The 20,000-nt window shown below is 44.6% G+C and overlaps 1 protein-coding gene across 3 annotated transcripts in view; it reads left to right on the top strand.

Annotated features, from left to right (window-relative positions):
* Positions 1 to 20,000, top strand: part of raph1b (Ras association (RalGDS/AF-6) and pleckstrin homology domains 1b) — a 48,439-nt gene that overhangs the window by 611 nt on the left and 27,828 nt on the right. For 2 of the 3 annotated variants that reach the window (XM_030779549.1, XM_030779547.1), the window contains exon 2: positions 11,366 to 11,444. The gene's annotated coding sequence lies outside the window, so the exon portion shown is untranslated. Of the gene's footprint in view, positions 1 to 665; positions 719 to 11,365; positions 11,445 to 20,000 lie in introns of all 3 variants that reach the window. The other variant, XM_030779548.1, reaches the window with a different exon arrangement.

Genomic DNA, 20,000 nt, shown 5'->3' with positions numbered 1-20,000 from the left:
GGACAATACTCGACCTGCGGCAACATGCGATGAACATGTTACTAACGGCCACTGTATCATGGTCACTGTATCAACACTTGCAAATTAAGCAGTCTATCTCGTGTCCTTACAAGCAACGGTCAGTGAAATGTGACTCTATTGTCGAGTATCCTTAAGGGTGTGTTCATGCCCGGCATGTTTCATTTTTCACCCAAATTAAGACAGTGTTTCTTTGCTTTTACAGCACAGCATACTGTACAAACTACTGTTATACGCTGTAATATACTTTCCAAAATGACAATCACTTTTATATTTGGGGCTACCTTGCCTGACAGTCTCCACCCTAACGAGCAATCCAACTGGAAAAGCTCTCGTGTATCAATGTTACGAGTCTTCGCTTTCACAATATGAACGCGTTTGTATAAAAAGACGACAAAACGGTGTTGTAGACTATCTTGTCTACTACAAATATCCATTTATACCAGTTAAACCGATGCGTGTATTCTATGACATAGGTCGGGCTCTCGTGCCGTGCTGCCATTGTTCTGCTCCCTGGCCCATCTGCTTTGGCCAGAACACTGTTGAGTCAAAGTCCATAAAAACGACAGCAGACAGTCTGTGAAGTAATGAGGCAGAAGCCGAGAAACATTTCAGTAGAAACAGCTTTGTTTTTTCATTCTTTCAAGGTTTGACGTCGTCCCAAGTAATCTAACTCAGTCGTCTTCGGGCCGGGATATAAGTAAGTGGCAAAGTTGCTCGTAATCAATGTGTTTTTCTTAAGCAAGCATGTGTTTATCTTAAGTAAGTAATCTTGTTATAGGCTACCATAACTAAGTGTCCAACCCATTAAGACGAGCTTGTTTTACTTCAGCCTGTACGTGTTCAGTAGGCTGTTTGTGAGCGTAGGGTGCAGCTGCCACGATCAACCTTGACAAACAATTGTAACAGCCTTTAACCACACGAGCACGTGCTAGTCAGTGGAACGCCATATGACGCATCTTTTACCTTATTGCAGCGTAGCATTTTCTGCAGCTTGAATATCTCGTGTGCATTTGCCCTTTTTGACAGGAAGGAGTCGACCCGCAACATAGCTGATGAATATGACAGTGCTAGCGATTTTTTCAGCATGAGGAAAAAATAAAAGTAGACGTCCCCAAAATATCGGGTTCTTTCTTGAGTATTTTATTAGTCATCGCTTCAGCTTTAAGTTGGCCTAGTCATGTAAAATAAGTGCAATTAGCCCGTGAATGTTTGAGAACTCATTTGTTGTTGAGGAAACGTTTAGTGTCCTGATGTCGTTTATTTTTGTCAGAATACTGTCATAAAACGAGCTTGCAAAGTTTTGTCAGAATCCGCAGGAAAGAAATCCTGGGTCATCTGAATATCATAACGTCATACCAGTGCTAAATTTAGCGTGTTAGAGTAAAATGAGTGCACCCAAGTACCTTCACATTTAGCACAGAGTCATGCCAGACTTTAGAGTGACGATGTATTTTTTTTTTTTTTTTCCATTTTCCATAATGACGATGTAAATGTAGACAAGTCATTAAGCCACTGAGGCATAATGCTCTCTGCTATGCCTAACTGATTTGGAGGTTATCGTTGTCATCGGTGTAAGAAAAAAAAACCCCAAGGCCACTGTCTGCATACCATCTGGACCAGTTTGTGCCAGTTGTCTTTGTACTAAATGCAAACATGGCTTTAATAAGCAATGTTTGTCCACAAGAGGCTGAGAATGGAAAGGCTTAGGCAGGTAGGACGTCTCCATGACGAATTGCAAGCATGCACAAATGCAGGTGAAAATGAGATCGAAGAATCCTGCCTGTATTAGGGGGATGAGTTACTGTCAGTTTTCCTGGACGACATCCTTTTCAGTTGCGCTCAGGATACCGATGCTTGATGCGGAGAGAACGCTGTCCTCATTCTGCCTTAGACAACCTCGTCTGTCTGTCTTCTGATTTTCCTCCTGGGCCTAGTACCAATCCTAAGCCAAGTGGAAAAGTGCAGATTAGTTTTCCTTAAGAAAGTTTCTACTGAATTACGGTTATCGCCACGAGAGAGAGAGAGAGAGAAGAGAAGGAGGGCAGCCCGTTGTGAAAAGACGGACACAGAGAGAGTGAGACGGAGGGAGAGCAGTGTAGGTTCTTTTTTTTTTTTTTTTTTCCCCCCCCCCCCCCCTTTGGACTTTCTTAGATGAAGGAAAAAGGATAGTTTTTGCATCTTCACGCAAACTTGTTACTTTCTGCAGGACTTGGTTCGCGAGGAAGGCCATTGCGAAATGCTCGTCAGTCACACACAGAGTAAAACTCTATGTGCCACAGGCTACCCCTGCCATCATGCTAACAGATGCTTCGGGCTCTGTAAGCTTTCATTCGAGCACTGTTTGTCTTTTCTGTTCCCCTTTTTTTTTTTGTGTGTGTGCTGCAGATGTTCTCTGTTTGGAGCGTTCGTCCGTTTCCTGAACGTCCTAAGGGAGAAGTGGTATGTTGTTGATAAACTGCTGACCACAGGAAAACCACTGGACTTAGTCAATGATTTTGCCATTCATTTGGCCGTACAGGACTTCAGAGCACGGGCAGACTGATTTCCACAGACAGAGAGGAGAATGTGTGGTCTCCAGGGTATCTGTGTGGAAGTAGCAATTCTAATGAGAAAAGCAGCTGCCAAAGCCTTACTAATGCTCTTACTGGGGGTCGAATTGTGGGTTTTAGGTGTGTGTCTGTGTGTGAGTGTGTTCGTGTGTGTGTCTGTTAGTCTATGTCTGTTTGTGCTACCTATACATCAAAGCTGTTGCCAAAAGAGGGAAACTTGCGCTTTTGATTTAAAAGAGGACCTTTATTAGGATTGTGAACTTGCTGTTCTGTAACCCGATTCCGTGCTTTTTAAGTTTTAAAAGATTGCTTACAATGCGCACCAGAGATGAACCTCCAACCTGATGAGCCCTGAAATTTTGTGCCACACAAAAGGATCAGGTCTGGAGTGGTGTTGTTTTACCAAAGCTCTCTTTACTGCTGAAGGGGGCACTTCAAAGACTCCCCTAACCCACCATGAAGAACAGCCTGCAGGGAGAGAGAAATCGGAGAAGCTCCAGTGACTACAGGGACCTCCATCTCAGCAGACACCTGGTGGGCCATGGGTGCTTTGGGTTTAGGGTTTACTTGTCTGGCTCACTGGGCAAGGTTGGTTGGCTCAGACTTGGGTGTCTGACTCAAACAGTGGTTGTTTCCATTGCGTTTCTGTATCCTTTGCGGAGCGGTCAAATGTTTTCAAGTCACCTCCCATGACTTGCCTTTAGGAGACGAGCCAAGATTTCTGTCACAGCCCAGTAGATGTGAAATTTAGCAAGAGACTCATTTGATCATTACTGCCACCCATACGCCCAAACAAAATAATTAAAAACATAAAAATAGATGTTTGATGGATGACCCTAAATTCAGGGCATAAAATCGGGTCTTATCCGTTTAATCCGTGTATTTTCCCAAAGTGTTGTCTTTTAAGGAGTTACGCGCCCGAATATTCACCTCTTGCTGGAAACAATGCAGCAGTGTGTTTAAACTTTCCTTTTTCCGTCACGGTTTCCGTGGAAGGCGGCAAAGATACTGATATTTTGTTTTGTTAAAAAAAAAAAAAAGTGATTGGTTTAGGCAGAAGGAGGTTGACACATCCTTTGCTTTGGGGGAAACTGCATGTCCGTCTCCTCACAGGACAGAAGCTTGCGTGTGACAGAGGACGAGAGTTAGTGTGACATGTCACTTTCAATGGATGAAACAAAAAAAAAAAAAAAAAAGAGGAAAAGCAAGGCAAAGCTAGCTTCATGCCTCTTTCTTTTTAACCATTCCCACTAGGCATCTCCCCTCTTCAGAAGTGTGCTTGTAAGAGGCTTATGGAGTTCTTAATCAATACAGTGGCAATGGCAGGTGCTTGGTTCTGCATCATGTCCTCAAAGCCCCCCAATCAGTAGCAGATGGCCCTAGACTCTTTCAGCTCTTATCGCCCTTATGTGCCAATGAATGTTGACATGGGAGATCACATGACAGGAAATGGTCGTCCCAGTGGACTTGTTAGTTGTGGTCTTCAGTGGGAAGGCTTTCTCACATGAGTCCTTGTCATCTCGCTGTGCTTTTATGTATTTCTCTTTGAATTCTTATCATGTTGTTAATGAGTGTTTTATGTATTTTTTTTGTTTTTGTTTTTTGCTTCAGGTGCTTTGTAGGAATTCAGACTCTTTTTTTTTTTTTCTTTTCTGAATTCATGATCTGAAACCCCATCTGACCATCCCCAAGAAAGTGAAGAGGTAGAAACTGGCTAGTCTCCCTTTACCACATGTCATTCCTGTGGTTTTCTCCAACAGGCTAGAGAACAGTATGATCTAATCGAAGCAAAGGCTATAAGCAGCCTGTAGCATTGCCACCCACTGGTTAATCATCCCTCACAAGAGGTCGAAGGTGAGGATTCCATGTGGAGGGAATTTTACCGTGGAATCCCAGCTCTAGTGTCAGATATCCGGGCGGACAGAGAGCGGTCAGAGCTGCCTGGAGATATATACTGGAGAGCGCCCCTGTCTTAGCTCCTCTAAAAACAGTCCAACATTACTGATTCACCAATGTCCAGTTACTCTAATGAGTATGTCTAAGACAGAGGTCCAGTGCGAGCCACTATGAAGTGCTGTGGTCCAACAGGAATCTGCTACAACTGAAGCAGAAATGAAGTAAGTCCACTTGGATCCAGTTCTCTCCAAACTGGCAGGCTGTCTTGACGTCTGGCCCAGTGTGGGAGTGTGTATCTGGCCTCCTTAGAGAAGTTTCTGGAATGTCCAGTTGGAGTGGCACTTCGCCCAGACTGGACTCTCCTTTCTCTTTCCGGCCTGTGTCTCAGTAAAGTCTGACCTCTCATGACCCAGCTGATCTCACCACCACCACGACGGCCGCGTAACCGCGCGACTCAGCTGGGTTCTATATTATCCAGACCGTTCTCCTCCGCCCCTGTCTTCAACATGTTCTCACACAAAACTGCTGGAGAACAGAATGACGTGGTTGGGTGGAGAACGCGTTGTGGACATAGAACAGGCGGATGAGCGGAAGAGTGAGACCGAACGATAGAGAGAGTTAAAATTGGAGAGAAAAAAAAAGATGATGTCACAGAGTGCGTTATGTTGCTGTGGCAACATTCATCTCTTAACAGGTCTAGGATCAGGCCTCCCAGCCCCTTGTTTAATATCTTCCATTATGACGCTAGTGTTGACTGACCACGAATCGCCGGGCCAAGACATGATTCTCTCAGAATGGGGTATAAATGGTGGACCGGCATGGTTTTCCCCCCTGAGCGCTGTGTGAAATTTCTGCTTTGGCTTGATTTGTTTGTCTTCCTCCTCATTGTTTTTGTTTACAGTTTTCTTTTTTTGGTCTGGTTCCTTAGTGACCACTGCTTCACATTCCCCTTCTCTCTCATCAGGTTCATTCAGAGTAACGCTACCATCTGGATGCAGGAAGTGTCTCATTGGGCATTTCTGGTGGTATTTAGGGATGTAGAAAATGACAAATATGCAGTTTTAAAATTCTTGCATAATGGTTTGTTCCTATTCCTTTGAGAGGTGGTTTGGTTTGTTGTGTGTGTAGTTCATAATGTATTAGACAGGACAACAGCTGCATGGCAAATAACTGATAAATTACAATTAAACTCATGAAAGCCTTGCCTTAATTTCTAACCGGCATTCACCGGTGTCTACAAGCCTTCACTGACGTTTGCTTGATTAAATGCTGTTTACTGTTACAAATTAGCATCATGCATCTTAAGATAGTGCAGAGAGTCTTTGACAGGAGAAACACTGGCTAATTTGACTGAGATCCTTTCTCTTTTTTTTTCAGTCAAACCAGGGCATACGCAACACCTCTGATCTCATCCGCATATCTGTGCTCGGAAATTTTTTAGGTCACGCACATTCCCTCCCTGATCCGATGAAGCTAAAGCTTTGGAGCTGCTCCTTGCGTAACTTTCTCACGATAAAAAAAAGAAAAAAAAAAAGAATGTGTGAACATCCTTTCAGTCTGGAAATTTGGTCTCGTGGTCACGGCTACCGCACCGCAAATTGTGACCGATTAAAATGTTTCATTTTTTTTTTTTTGGCCGAGTGGAACGCGTGAAACTCCTGACTCTTGTGAGGTGTGGAGGTAGACAAACGTACCTCAGTGCTGCATCTGTAAAAACGAAATGCCAGAGCAGGGCGAGCGTTCTGAGGTCACGTGACCGGTGCGGTTGAAGGTCTCTCTGTTTGATGTTGACTTTTCCTTCACTGCTCATGTGACCTCACACCACAGTGTCCTTTAACCGCAAGGCTCTCTCGCTAGCCCACATCAAACTTTCACAGCCTACGAGAACCCTGTCCAGGAAAATGTGTGTATATATATATATATATATATATATATATATACACGAATCGTACCAATGCGTTCGCTGTGTTTGTGCTTGTCCTGTGTTCTATGACGCACACTTTCCTTTGACATCTGACAAGGTTTTTTTTTTTAATGAACGAAGAGGGTGTTCAAATTGCCTCATGAGTCATAGCCTGCTGGTGTAGCCCTTATTTTTATACCATTCACAAAGATTAAGTTCAATTGTTTTTGAATTGGTAGGGTTTTTGTGTGTGTGTGTGTGTGTGTGTGTGTGTGTGTGTGTGTGTGTATATATATTAGAAACCATTTCAATTACAAAGCCCTGTCGACTTATTGGTCTAATGGAGTCCGAAACTCTTTAGTCACTGAACTGCTAATCCCTTGGCCATGTTGATCTCTGGTTTATTGTGCGGTCCCTCCAAATTACACACCCACGTGCCAGACGGGAAATGGTCAGGCCAGTTTCCAGGTCAGCCTCAGCTCTGGGCTGACTGTGCTAAACTGTGACAGGTCCTGGGGGCAGCTAACTTGGACAGGTGATCATCTCAGCAGTGTTGGACCACAGGCAGAACTCCAGTGAAAAGAGAGAGAGAGAAAAAGAGAGAGAGGGAGAGAGATGTTGATGTTTATTTCTGTAGGTTAATTGAAGGTGTGAATGTGTATCTTTTAATGCTGTCTGCTCGTTGTTGGGTTTTTGAAAACTGTCATCTATGTGATTCATGAAGTTTTATCAGTTGGTTTTGTTCATTCATTCATTCATCATTGTCAGACCAATCAAGAGTGAGGTTTTTTTTTCTCTATGTAACAAAAGGGCCTTTCCTTATCCACAAGCCTAGGACTACACACACACAGAGAGAGAGAGAGAGAGAGAGAGAGAGAGACAAGCATGAAGAAAAGAGGGAAGAAAGGGGAGGAGGGTGGTCTTTCAGATTCCATGTCACCGTGGGAAAATTCCATCTGCTTCGTGCTCCATAATTCCCACCATGTGTGCGTGTGTGTCCACAAAGTGCTCCCGTGCCGGACCGTGGAGAATTCTTAAGCGGAGAGGAATGGTTGTCTCTGCCCGTTTAATTGAATCCAGAGCGCGAGCTTCGTAAAGAGATTACAGTATAGGACTGTGTGTGACGTGTGTAGTCCATCTCTCAGCTGGACTGGTCTCTTCATCTGAGCAACCTCTATAGCATTCTCCAGATCTTCTAGATTCTCAGAGATGCTCGGCCTGATTTCAGTAATAGTGGAAAAACATAATGGCTCTAAATGGCTCCTAAAATAAGACATAATGGTAGCCATCTGATCATGCTTAAAATAAATAAATTTCGCATTTACGCTGGGATATTCCCATCCCGTAGGAAAATTGACATGCCGACCGATACTAATGTGTTTTGTGCGCTGCAGTTTGGTTGCAATGATTTGTGTGCATTGACCGCGATATCTTGAGTGTCAATAATCGTAAGTCTAATCTATTTAAATATGACGAAAATGCGCAAATGTGGTATCTTGACAGCTTTGATGTTTTTCTCAAAAAAAAAACAAAACATCATTTCATGCAGCTTCTTTGTAAATGGGAAAGAAATTACTCAAAAGCAGTTTTGTGACTCAGCTTTTGTGGCGACAAGGTTCCTTTTACCATCAAAGGCCCTAAATATTCTCTTACCGGAACATTCCCCTCATTATTTGAAAAAAAAAAAAAAAATAATAATGACATGAATTAGGTTAAATATCATGATTTTGCGTTTTCTCGTCTCTGATTATCACCTCTCAGATCTCTGCTTTCAGTCGCCCACACACGCTTCTGCTCAAATGGTTTCATCACGTTTTGGGCGTCATCCCTAAAAGGGGTTCCTACTTTATTACTCGGTGCTCAGTAGATTATGATAACATTTAGATTCAACGTAAGATTAGTTATGCAGAAATTACGCAACTTATCTAATGTTGAATCTCCATGTTTGTTGCACAAGACGCCGCTCTGTACCTGCGAGTCTTCCTCTCGTCGGCTCATGAATTGAACTGCCATTTTTAACTTGGAAAAACACCCGCAATACAACAGTGACTCACTCGCGCTTGTGCCTCACTTCTGTGTTTGTTAATACTTCCATCAAGAAAAGCTGTTCTCCGGCCATTTGTGTGTGTGTGTGTGTGTGTGTGTGTATACGTGTGAAAAACCGGCCTGTTACTGGGTCAGGTGTGGCGTGTTTGCTCACGGCCAAGAGGAATTTGTGATAAGGGTTCGCATCATGGCTATCAGCAGACTCACCATAAAGTATCAGTTGTCTTTTTCCCTTTGAGAGAGTCAAGGCCGGTTAATCAATAAACGGGACATAAAGAGAGTCCTTGAGGAGGATGAAAGTAGACTAATTAGGTGGAAATCTTTATCTCCTCTATCCCTGCTTTTTCTTCATCTGTTGGCTGAGCTCTTTCAGACTCTGTCTTTCTCTCTCTCTCTCTCTCCCTCGTTTTCTTTGCCTTGGCCAGTGAGAGCTTTACTATGAGTGTTGAGTTTTGGCACCCCCCCCCCCCCCCCCCCCCCCCGCCCTCCTCTATCTGCTCCACGACAATGCCCGTCTGTTATTTCGCTCATTAAGTCGCACTAGAGGGGTTTTCCTCTGACATCACCTCCCCCTGCTGCGTCTAACTGGCCTCTGTTCAGTGCCCCCTCGCTCTCACGCTTCCTGTCCATACAGGAAGTTGAGCCTTTTTCATCTGTTGGGGGAGGGGGGGGGCGTGGCCTGGATGGAAAAGCACCCTATCGGCGGACACACCTGGCTCAATCCCACCAGGATGAGGATGGTGTGGGTGTTTATGTTTGTGCTCCAGACACAAACACACACACACACATTGTGGATATAGGATTTATATAGTGTTTTGTATTCTCTTGTCTACAATTTCAGTGCTCTGTGCTTCAGGCGTCCTGTGTTAGTCATGTGGACCTCAGCTGTTTAATTCATCTCTGGATGTTTTTGTGCTTCAAATCGGTGCTCTGCTTTCTGTGTCCCGCCCCCCCCCCCCCTCCCCTCCCCTCCCCCCACATATTAGCTTAGTTTCCCAATCAGTGTTTACACTGTGACAGTGACGGGAAATTGAGCTCTTTGTATTTTTTTCTGTTCGTCTGCCCTCAGAGATATACGATCATTGCTTATCGTGGTCGGCACCTCCGTTTGCTGGAAAAGCCAACCAATGAGGATTCAGATGTTCCACTGCCCTGTGATCCTATTGGCCGTTTTGGATTGGTGCTCATCTTGCTCCAGCTATAACCAGTGCTGTTTGCCAATTCCCTTTCAGGGTCCAAAGATCACTAAAGACACTAACCCCAGTGCATGCTGGGAGGATACACACAATGGCCTGCCTGATACTTGGTCTGATGATGTACCTTATGCTGGGCCCGCCTGTGTTGTTTTCATTCCTACCTACAGGGCAAAGTTAAAGACATCGCCTGAAACTGATCTCTGTGTTCACCATACACATTTCGCATGTCGGCGTATGTGACAGACTCATAATGAGGTCTGGTGTGTGTGTGTGTGTGTGTGTGTGTGAGAGAGAGAGAGAGAGACAGACAGAGTGAAAAGACTGAAAAAAAAAAGCTTTACGTGAATACGTTAAACAGCAGTGAGGAATTGACTGCCTCAGGCATAGAGGAATCATAGTAGCCAGAGCTGGAAACAGGTTGTGAAACCAGTTACACTCATTCAGTGTAACAATACAAAAGAAGTGAAGCAGTAAATCTGCACCACACTGCCAGAACTCGGTGTAGACTGTATTGTCAACGCATGACTTTCAGTAATGATATTGCTCAGATTCAGAGTCTGTGTGTGTGTGTGTGTGTGTGTGTGTGTGTGTGTATGTATTTGATCCTGGGGACCTTGCGTAGGCTGCTTGCTGAACCGTTTCCATGGTTACCCATATCCCATGTTTTATGAACATTTCAGACTTTTGTTAGTTAAAAATCACACATCACAAAGTGTCACAGACAGCAGACAGACACCTCCTGTGACTTTTTATAGCTGCTGCATAATCATGAAATTCTGTTTTTTTGTGTGTTTTTTTTTCCATGAGTATTTTTTCGAGAAGATGACTGTTCGGCCTCTTCCAGTTAACTGGGTCATTGTTCCGTCTCTTACCAGGCCAGAAACAGGTTTCTTTAGAAAGATCTTAACATTGTTTGCTCCTTAACCCAAAAGTGGTTTGGCAATCCACACACACATACACACACACACACACACACACACACCCAAAAAAAAGCTTCATGCTGCTGTGTGGACAGATATCCCGCTTAGCTGTGCCCAGCAGGCAGCTGTGATCAGCAACTTGTTGAAGGACTAGCACAAGATACACACACACACACACACACAGTCTCTCTCTCTCAGCCTGTGTTTTGTCCTTCATCAGCTCTTGTGTGTGTGATTTTCTCTGAGTCACACTGAGGACTAAGAGGCCCTGGACACGAGGGGTTGGTTTTTACGTTTCGTGCGAACCATAATTAGACGGGTCAGTGTTCCTACCGCCACCTCGCGCAGGGCTGATTCTGTTAGACCCCGTCAGACGCTCACACAGCTCTTTAATTAACACACACACACACACGCGCACAGCTAAAGCTATGAGTCAAGTCAAAGTAGGAAATTGTTATTCCTTGTTTGGGAAGTGTGCCTCTTAGAAAAGTCACACTCACACACTCACACTCATACTCACACTCGCACACACACACACGTGCGCACACACCCCAATACCAACATGCTTGAGAGAGCATGAGCACAGCTGCCCATAGTTCATCATTGTAATTTATCTGTGGACTGTGTAGCTTTCTTCTCTGTATGCTTACTCTGTAGTTTGCCTGAAGCAGCTGTATCGATTCGGAGTAAATGCTGGTGATTTATATTCCGCACGACGCTGCTGTCCACTCAGGACTGTTTGTTTTGGTTTGGGGTTTTTTTTTTTTCTTTTCCTTACCATTTTATAATCAGGGTTTTTTTTGTTTTTTTTTTAATCTCTTTTGTCCTTACCAGGGGGCCCTAAAGAGCTGACTGCTACCCCGGCTGACCAGCACAACCTGAGCCTTTTTAGAGGAGAAGGCCCAAACCAAAGGTTAGTCAAAGTTTGTTTTTGGTTTTTTTTTTGGGGGGGGGGGGTTTATCTCGGATCCAAACTGCGGCGCGGCCTGGTCCGCCGAACATTCAGCGGTCCTGTTGGCCTGTGATAGCATTGTATGTTCCAGCTGTCTAAGATATGCCATTGTGGTCTGCAGAGTATCAGAGGAAATGACTTAAGCCATAAATCTGTGGTCAAGGTACGATTTGATCTTTCGTACACGGCTAACGACAATAGCGTGTTTTAATGCTTCGTAACCCTGGTCCTGGACAGAATGAAAACCGGTTTGACACGCGCGGATGCTCGGAGTCGACTCCTCTGAAGATGTGGAGGGTTGTGAAATCAGCCTCCGAATGATGATTATCAGCTGTTTCGGTTTCAGTCACGACTTTTCACTTCATAAATCAACGTGAGATGGGGGAGGGGTGGGGTGTCGAGACACCGTTGACGGTTCAGCGTTCTGTATTTATTTTTCGGAGGTACCTCCTGGCTTTTAAAAAAAAATGATTTGAAGGAGAGAAAGGACAGGAAAGCGAGAAAGAGAGAGATGAGATGAAGATGGGAAAAGGGAGTCAGCGAAAGAGGCCTAAGTTACTGCGTTCTCAAATGAAAGAGGAGTTTTATGCTTCAAAGTTGGAGGTTTTCAGTATAATTCTACTCGTAAGTGAATCCATGTGAGGAAGTGTGGAATCCAAGGCTATGCTCTCAGAGATGGTCCCCTGGAAATCCAGCTGTGGGGTGTGTGTGTGTGTGTGTATGTGTGTATGTGTATGTGTATGTGTGTGTGTGTGTATATTACACACCATTTATTACTATTACAGTATTAAAATACTAACTCTGCAACTCTAAAGCATAGTTAAGAGTAGAGCAGGAAACACAAAAGAGGTTGGAAAGAAAGAATGACAAAGAAAGAAAGAAAGAAAGAAAGAAAGGAAGAAAAAAAAGCGCGAGAAGAGAATGAGAAACAACAGAATGAGGACGGATGGAGTTCATCGGGTTTGCGTCCCTCTGGAGGGTTATATGTCAATGGCAGGAATTCTCAGCTAGCTGGATAACATTAAGACAAAAGTCAAGAACCGTCCAATAGGAATGTTCCTACCTCATCCACTATTGGGCAATACCGGCCCCAGCGAACTGAGAAATTCTGTTTTGTGGTATACCTCCCTGCTGATGTAATTATTACATATTTGTGCAGGGTGTTTTTTTTTTTTGTTTTTTTTTTGGAAAAGATTGCTAAACCACGCTTTTGCAATGACAATTTACAGATGCTCTTAACAGAAACAGTTGGACTCACTCTCAGGCCAGAGTCAGAGGAGAATCACTAGCACCTCACAGACATTTTTACAGAGAGACGCTTTACACCCCTAGTCCCTTAAATGTCATATAGTGTTATATATATATACATACATACATACATACATACACACACACGCACACACACACACACACACACACACACACACACACACATATATATATATATATATATATATTAGGGATGTCCCAATTAAGTTTTTTTGCCCCTGATCCGAGTCATTTAATGCTGAATATCTGCCGATACCAAGTCCAGATCCGATACTTGTATTTCCCCAGGTAATACAGTTGCACAGTGCACATTTCAAGTACAGTGCAGTTATTAAAATCAATTCAATGTATATGCTTGACAAAAAAAAAAGCCTGGGGCCAAGCTGTTCCTTCTTTATTTATTTTTTTTAATTATGGTTTTTATTTTACAAAATAACAAAGTAAACCTTCAAAGTAAAGCTCCGGTAGAGCAGTGTCTGAGATGTAGTGTCGAGAGGGTTAAGGAGTACTGTGGAAATGATACCTTGGTTGTTATTAGCAGCCTTGAGGATTAATGCTGTCGGAGTACGCTGACCTAAAAAATGTTCAAATTTAAAAGTTAAAAGAAAACCCGTTCGCCTGGAACGTTTGGCTCAATTTGCCGAATTTGAACGCACCTCAGTATTTGCTACCACATGGGCTGGTCATCCAAAGCAATTATTTCAATTACCCTCTCGGTAATCTTTTTGGCCTTGTCGCTGTCTCTAGGAAATTTCTCTCTCCTTTTAAATGTATTTCTTCCAATGTGTGTTGCTTCGGAGGAGCTTTTGTCCGTGTTACCTGAGTGAACTCGCTGTATTCCGCTGAGAGTGTTTATTTTTTAAGTGCCGTACTAAAGCGGTAGTAGCCTATTGAACGCAGCTCTGTGTTGCTACCGCCTCGCGAAATGTTCGTGTTGCAAACATGACAAGTGGCTGTTGGACTGCTTTCGCTCTCCCAATTTAAAACATGTCCACGATGCAGACATTTTTTGCCGCGTCCTGCTACAAATCAAGCTCTCGTTTTACGACGCTTGTCTGACAGCTGACGTAAAACAACGGACTGGGCTTAGGGTCGTGCTCCGCGAAGCCAATACCGATCAGTTAAAAATGCCTTGATCGGCAAATTCTTTGAGATCGGATCGGGACATCCTTAATAAATAAATAAATAAGTGTGTGTGTGCTTATACACTGTCGGTGTTGTTTTAGCATGTGACTTGTTCTCTTCTCATGCTTACATTCGGTGACCTTTGAGTAAAGGTTATTGCCATTTTGTATCAGCTGAATGCATCCACTTCCTTTATGACTAGTGAGAGATACTGACCACAATCAGTCAGTCAACCTTCAGCACTGCTTTGTGTTTGGTTTTCTGTGGGTTCCAGCAGGCTGTCGGTGTTTCTTTGACTTTATCCCGTAGCCGTTACAGAAAATGCCTTTGTCAAATCAGGGAAGAGAGAGATTGGTTCAAAATAAACCACAGCATATCCTTCGGGAATCCCAACCAAGAGCAGACATCCAACCTAAAGCTAAGATTCCGTTCCTGTAAGACGAAAAGCCATCATTCCCGTCACGTGAGCGACTGAGACGACGGATCACAGATGGGAATTGGCGTGCCGGAGGTGACTGACTGACACGTTAACGGTTTGCACGGCGGTCGCGTGGTATTCGACTAGCGCTTACGGGCGTTAACAGGACAACATCACCCTGTTTTCATCGCAGTAACTAATCTCGCAGCCAGCTGTCGGCGGGGTCACAGGTCACGGGCCAAGCCGGACTGCCGCGGACCGTCGTTGATGTGCGGGGTTGATTTTTTTTTTTTTCTTCTTGAGAGTGCCGCTGCTGTTTTTCAGGGCGCGCGGCATTCCCAGCTGTCTCCGGACGAGGTCGGACGGCTGTTCCCGCCCGAAGCTGTCCGCACCGCCGCAGTTGCGCCCCCCCCCCCCCCCAGTCCTGCCAGGTGTGCTCGAGAGGAGATTTTGGCACGCGCCTCTGGAAAGCCATTACAAAAACCAAACAAAGTCCGTAAGCCCTTCACCAGCGACGGCGTCTTTTGGCCTTAAAGGGTCACAGTCAACGGTGCAGACAAGGGGTGGAGGAGATAGTTGACATTATTTCTCTGTGAGATGCACGACTGAGCTTACAGATACAAATAGAGAGACGGACCGATCCTCTCTCTTTGGCATCGTATCGTATCGTAAAACGACCGTTTACGCTACCGGTGGGAAACGCCCGCGGTCGTTGCTAAGTGAGATGTTATGAATCTGTAGGTGCCGAGAGCTCTGGTGGTATAAGTTGTAAATATCGCTGTAGCGTTTTTTTTTTTTCCCGCCACGTTGTGCCCGAGACGAGCGCATTTTCAAAGATCTCGTGTGGTTCCGTACAGGGGGCGGCTCTTCGCAGTGTCCCATATTGTCTCTCTCTAAGCCGATTAATAGATGCTAGTCTGCATTCTTCTTTCCTTCTGTTTTCTGCCATAAGGCTCTTTACATTAACACTTCTCTCTCTCTCTCTTTCTTTCTCTCTTTCTTTCTCTCTCTCTCTCTCCCTCTCTCTCTCTCTCTCTGTTTCTCTCTTTCTCTCTCTCTCTCTCTCTCTCTCTCTCTCTCTCTCTCTCTTTCTCTCTTTCTCTTTCTCTTTCTCTTTAAGAGCCCACAGCGAATAGTCGTAGGTGGGAGGCACTCATCCAACGCCAGTGCTACCTGCACTGTGGGCTGGTGTCCAGCACTGCTCAGCCTAGCATGTCTTTAATGGACCCAGTGAGCTAATTTGTGTTGGAAGGTGGAACTCTGTGTGTGTGTGTGTGTGTGTGTGTGTGTGTGTGTGTGTGGGAGAGCTGAGGATTTGCTGAAGCCTATGCAGTGGACCATCTGAGACCAGGGCATAAAGGGAAGGGGGCAGGCTTGATTTACACCCTTGGCCTGCTGCCATGGAGGCTAAGGGGGAAGTGTCTGTGTGTGTTTGTGTGTTTGTATGTGTATGTGTGTGAGTGTGTGTGTGTGTGTGTAATGTTAGATTGCCTGTTTTAAATATATACATTAAAGCTGGGAGCTACTTTATCACTGTGCTGAAGCAGTGCCCACAGAGAATAACTCCAGAGATAAAATGCCCTAGTTACTACACCCCCCTCAACTCATCCTCAACATCTAACAAAGTCCCCTCCCTCTGAAGACTCTCGCTGTAGCTTTAATCACACACTCTGTGATGTGTGTGTGTGTGTGTGTATGTGTATGTTTATATGTATACATACATGCATACGCAAAGTGCTTGTTGTCAGTGTGACATTTAGATGGTGGTTGATATGCACAAGGATCCTAAACTAGAAATGTTGAAGTTTTTTGTTTGTTGTGTTTGTTTAAACACGCGCTACATCCCCCCCCCCCCCCATGATGTACACAGGCCTGTATGCTTCCTTTGCTAATCCGCCCTCACGCGCCTGCTACGTGTGCTTCTTATCTATGTGAAATAAGCTTAACCTAAGTTACAGTTGGTACAAATATGTTTTTGTGTATGTGTGTGCATATCAACAGACAGAAGTAGTTATCTGGGTGTTAAATCATAATCAGTCTGAGTTTAAAATCATGGAGGTGAGAGATTTGTTAATGCTCATGTCAGACAGTCAAACGGTTGTTTGCTGGTTATGGAAAACTGAGTGACCTATTATGATGATAAACACCGATAAGAGGCAGCTAGGTGCTGAGAGAGAAAAACCAAACAGAGGCCGGCAGAAGAGAACACCTGTTCTCAGATCAGCGTCCCGACGCCCACCGAGCAAGCTTTTATTGAGTGCTCCGTCAACTCGTTGTACGCGCGTCTGACGATTTCTCTCCCGACCGCGGCGGGGGGGGGGGGGGGGGGGGGGGGGGCGGGGAGACGACGACCCCGGCTTGTTGATTCAGTCGGCGTCGGTGTTAATATTTCACTAGTCGGCTTTATTTACATAGCTGTGCGGTACGGATAACAACCCATGCACTGAGCAGTGAACAGCCCTAAAAATGTTACGCCAGCGTTTTTTTCAACAAAACTTTATCCCATTCTCTCGTTCATATCCCGGTCGTCCTCTGTACGTGCCTGTGGGTTAGTACCGGTAACAAGCTCTTTTTTTTTTTTTTTTTTCTCTCTCTCTTTGAAGTCCAGCTGGCCGTCGGAGTTTTTTTGGGACGGTTTGTAAGGTGTAGTCTCGCTCTCTCAGTCCAGACTTTGGCTCTGTAAATAGGACACGCCCGTTTAGCCTCCAGCCCCTTTCCACCCGGGTGTCAAAGAAGGCCTTTCATGACGGCTGTAAGGCATGTGAGGCTTTGCCAGTGTTGCAGTTGTTTTTTTTTTTTTTTTGGTACGGTCGCGGAAAGTAAGAGGAAATGACATCAGCGCTGCAGAGGAATCAACCCACGCCCCTGTTTTTTTTTTTTTTTTTTTTTTTTTTCTGATTGAAGTCTGTGTGCCAGTCTAGGGCTGAGAAAGGAAACAGGGAAACTGCTTGTGCTTTATGGCACAGAGAGAGAAAACGGATGTGGTTCTCTCCATAGTGACATGGCGTCACATGTAACACAGTTCTTATCCCTCCAGTGAAAAAAAAAACAGAAAAAAAACAAAAAACAGCCCAACAACAGGAAAGCAGAGACAGTGACTGACAGACGTCAAATCAGATGTCAGACGAGATTCCCCAGTCGTAAGACGAGAAGACCTTGGAGAAGCTGTCAGTTGGAGAGGGGCTAGAGGATCTGAGTTTGGCGTCTCGAATAAAGACAGGGAGTTGATGTCGATGTCGATGTGTCAGAGCATCTAAGAAGCTATTGCTTTACTTCAGTGCAGTGACTGCAGCGTGCCAGCCAAGGTGAATTGTGGGGCTTCATTACTGTCCCTCGTTTGACAGTATCGGTCCCGGTCAGACTGAAATTTTCAAATCCTTCCAGGAATTGCCGCTGTAATCCAATCGTGTCTTAAAATTGAAAGCCTGTTTGATCAGGTGTTCCCGGAAAACGCAAACGAGGTCCCTGCACAGCATTGTGTACGTATGAGATCAGGAATGAGGTGACGCATACGGAAGGATCCAAGTTCTTGCCGAATTCTCCATAAGAACAGACTCTTATAGCTGGAGAAGATGGTTTCCCATTAAAATGATGATCTTCTAGTCCAGTCCTTGCGTCAAGGCAAAACAGCTGGAATGTCAAGATGAAGACGAAAGAGGAGGAGGAGAAGGATAGCGTTGGAGCAGAGTGAGACTGACAGTGCGAAAGAGGCCAAGAAGATGAAGACGCCAAGAGAGAGAGTAAGACACTGGCGTGCATCCCAGATCCAATAAAACATTCGTCAGTCGGGTTCAGCAACACTGTACTCAACCTCTGTGGACCCTCTCTCTCTCTCTCTCTCTCTCTCTCTCTCTCTCTCTCTCTCTCTCTCTCTCTCTCTCTCTCGAGTTCAGACCGTACCTCATTAACGCACACACACGTACCTTGTCAGCCCGTCACACACATGCATATGGGCTACACATGTGAGTCACAGGCCTTAAAAAAAACATTAAAATGACATAATAAATGTCACCCGTCATTTAACACCGACTTCATTAAGTGTTTTTTTTTTTTTTGAGTTTATGACAATGGCAGCGGTCCCTGGGTTGACGATACCGTGGGTCGTCACGTCAGATGACTCTTACGGCAGCTGCAGCGGGCGAGGTCACGTCCTTCTGCGTTCGTTAATGTCCAGAGAGCTGCGTTTGTAAATGGTAATGCGTTTATGACGAGGGCTTTTTTTTTATTTGGTTAGTTTGTTTGTTTTTTTCTTTTTCTTCCTTGGGCATAATTGCGTTTGGCGTCAGGCCTTTGATGGAATAGATGTGTTACCGGGCACGGAGGTTTTTTCGGTTGGTGTCTTTTTTTTTTTTTTTTTTTTTTCTGAGAACAGGCTGTGAGTGTAAGTTCAAATCCAGTGTTGGTCCTTCAGCTCCTTTCTCTCTCTCTCGCTTTCTCTCTCGCTTTCTCTCTCTCTCTCTCTCTCTTTCTCTCTCTCTTTCTCTCTTTCTCTTTCTCTCTCTCTTTCTCTCTCTCTTTATCTGATCTATTCTCATCCCTGATATTTATAAACACTTTAATACCCCCCCCCCCCCCCCCCCAGAGAGAGAGTTCAGCTGTGTCTCTTTTTTTTATGCTTGTTAAAGAATGCTCATTTTCAATTAGTCCTGAGAGAATATATAATACTTTTAATTACGAGGCTTTTAAAACGCGTTCGCTTCTCTACAAAGTGTTTCTATTTGTGTCTAGCATGAAACCAGCATTTGGTTTTTGGCCTAATGTTGAGAAAATAGTCTGGCAGTCTTTTTTTTTTTTTTTTTTTTTTTAATGTGACATCATAAGATACCAGTCGTTCATATTACTGTGTACAGTAGAGGGAAATGGGGGTGATGTCACTTATTGGTTCGTCCGCCTACGGGGTCCAGAGGATGTTGGCGACCCAAATGCCACAGAGGGGTAGAGCAATATTAGGGACTAAAGGAATGAATGGGTGGGTGGGTGGGGCGCAGTACCGAAAATAGCCCCTTCCATCTCCACACCCAGGCATTAAAAAAGTGCGTCTGATGAAACATCCATTCAGCGCGGCCCTGTTTGCCGAGAGGATTACAATCGAACGTTTGTTAGGCCTGTACAGTCGCTTATTCTCACAATATCTCCCCGCTTCCTCTCGCACAGCCGCCGTCCAGTGAAATGTCAGCAGATGTTTTAGCCAAGCCCCGCCCTGTAGCGGGGTGGAGGGGGTGGGGGGTGTGTGTGCGGGGCGGGGGGCTTCCACATTCAACAAATAAGAAGAAGTCATGACATCCTTTTTTTTTTTTTTTTTTTGGTACCTATTTAACAAGCCACAGGTTAAGTTAACGGATGCTGAGGTCTTGTCTGTGAAAAGCATTGTGCCTTAAGACTTTATGTAAAGGGTTTGCCTTTCACAGGAGTTGCTTCTGTCAGGGCTGAATGGACTGAGGGATTATGGGAGATTTGGGGGAGAGGGGGATTGATGGAAAGCTAGAAAGATGGAGCTAAGGGAAAAGGGAGACTTTTCTTTCTTTTTTTTCCCCTCCCTTTTTTTCTTTTTTTTTTCTTTCTTTTTTTTTTTGCACTCGTCTCTGTCCGATCCAAGACTCTAATGTGGAACACATGGAGGATTAAATACAAAAACTCAAAACGCACAGGTTTTAGTTTAGCTCTTCATAATGGAACAGCGCTGGGAAGAGGCACACAGTGTCTAA

The sequence above is a fragment of the Chanos chanos genome, chromosome 7, assembly GCF_902362185.1.
Source record: "Chanos chanos chromosome 7, fChaCha1.1, whole genome shotgun sequence".
Lineage (NCBI taxonomy): Eukaryota > Metazoa > Chordata > Actinopteri > Gonorynchiformes > Chanidae > Chanos > Chanos chanos.
The sequence above is the reverse complement of the archived record's forward strand: the minus strand, read 5'-3'. Positions and strand labels throughout refer to the sequence as shown.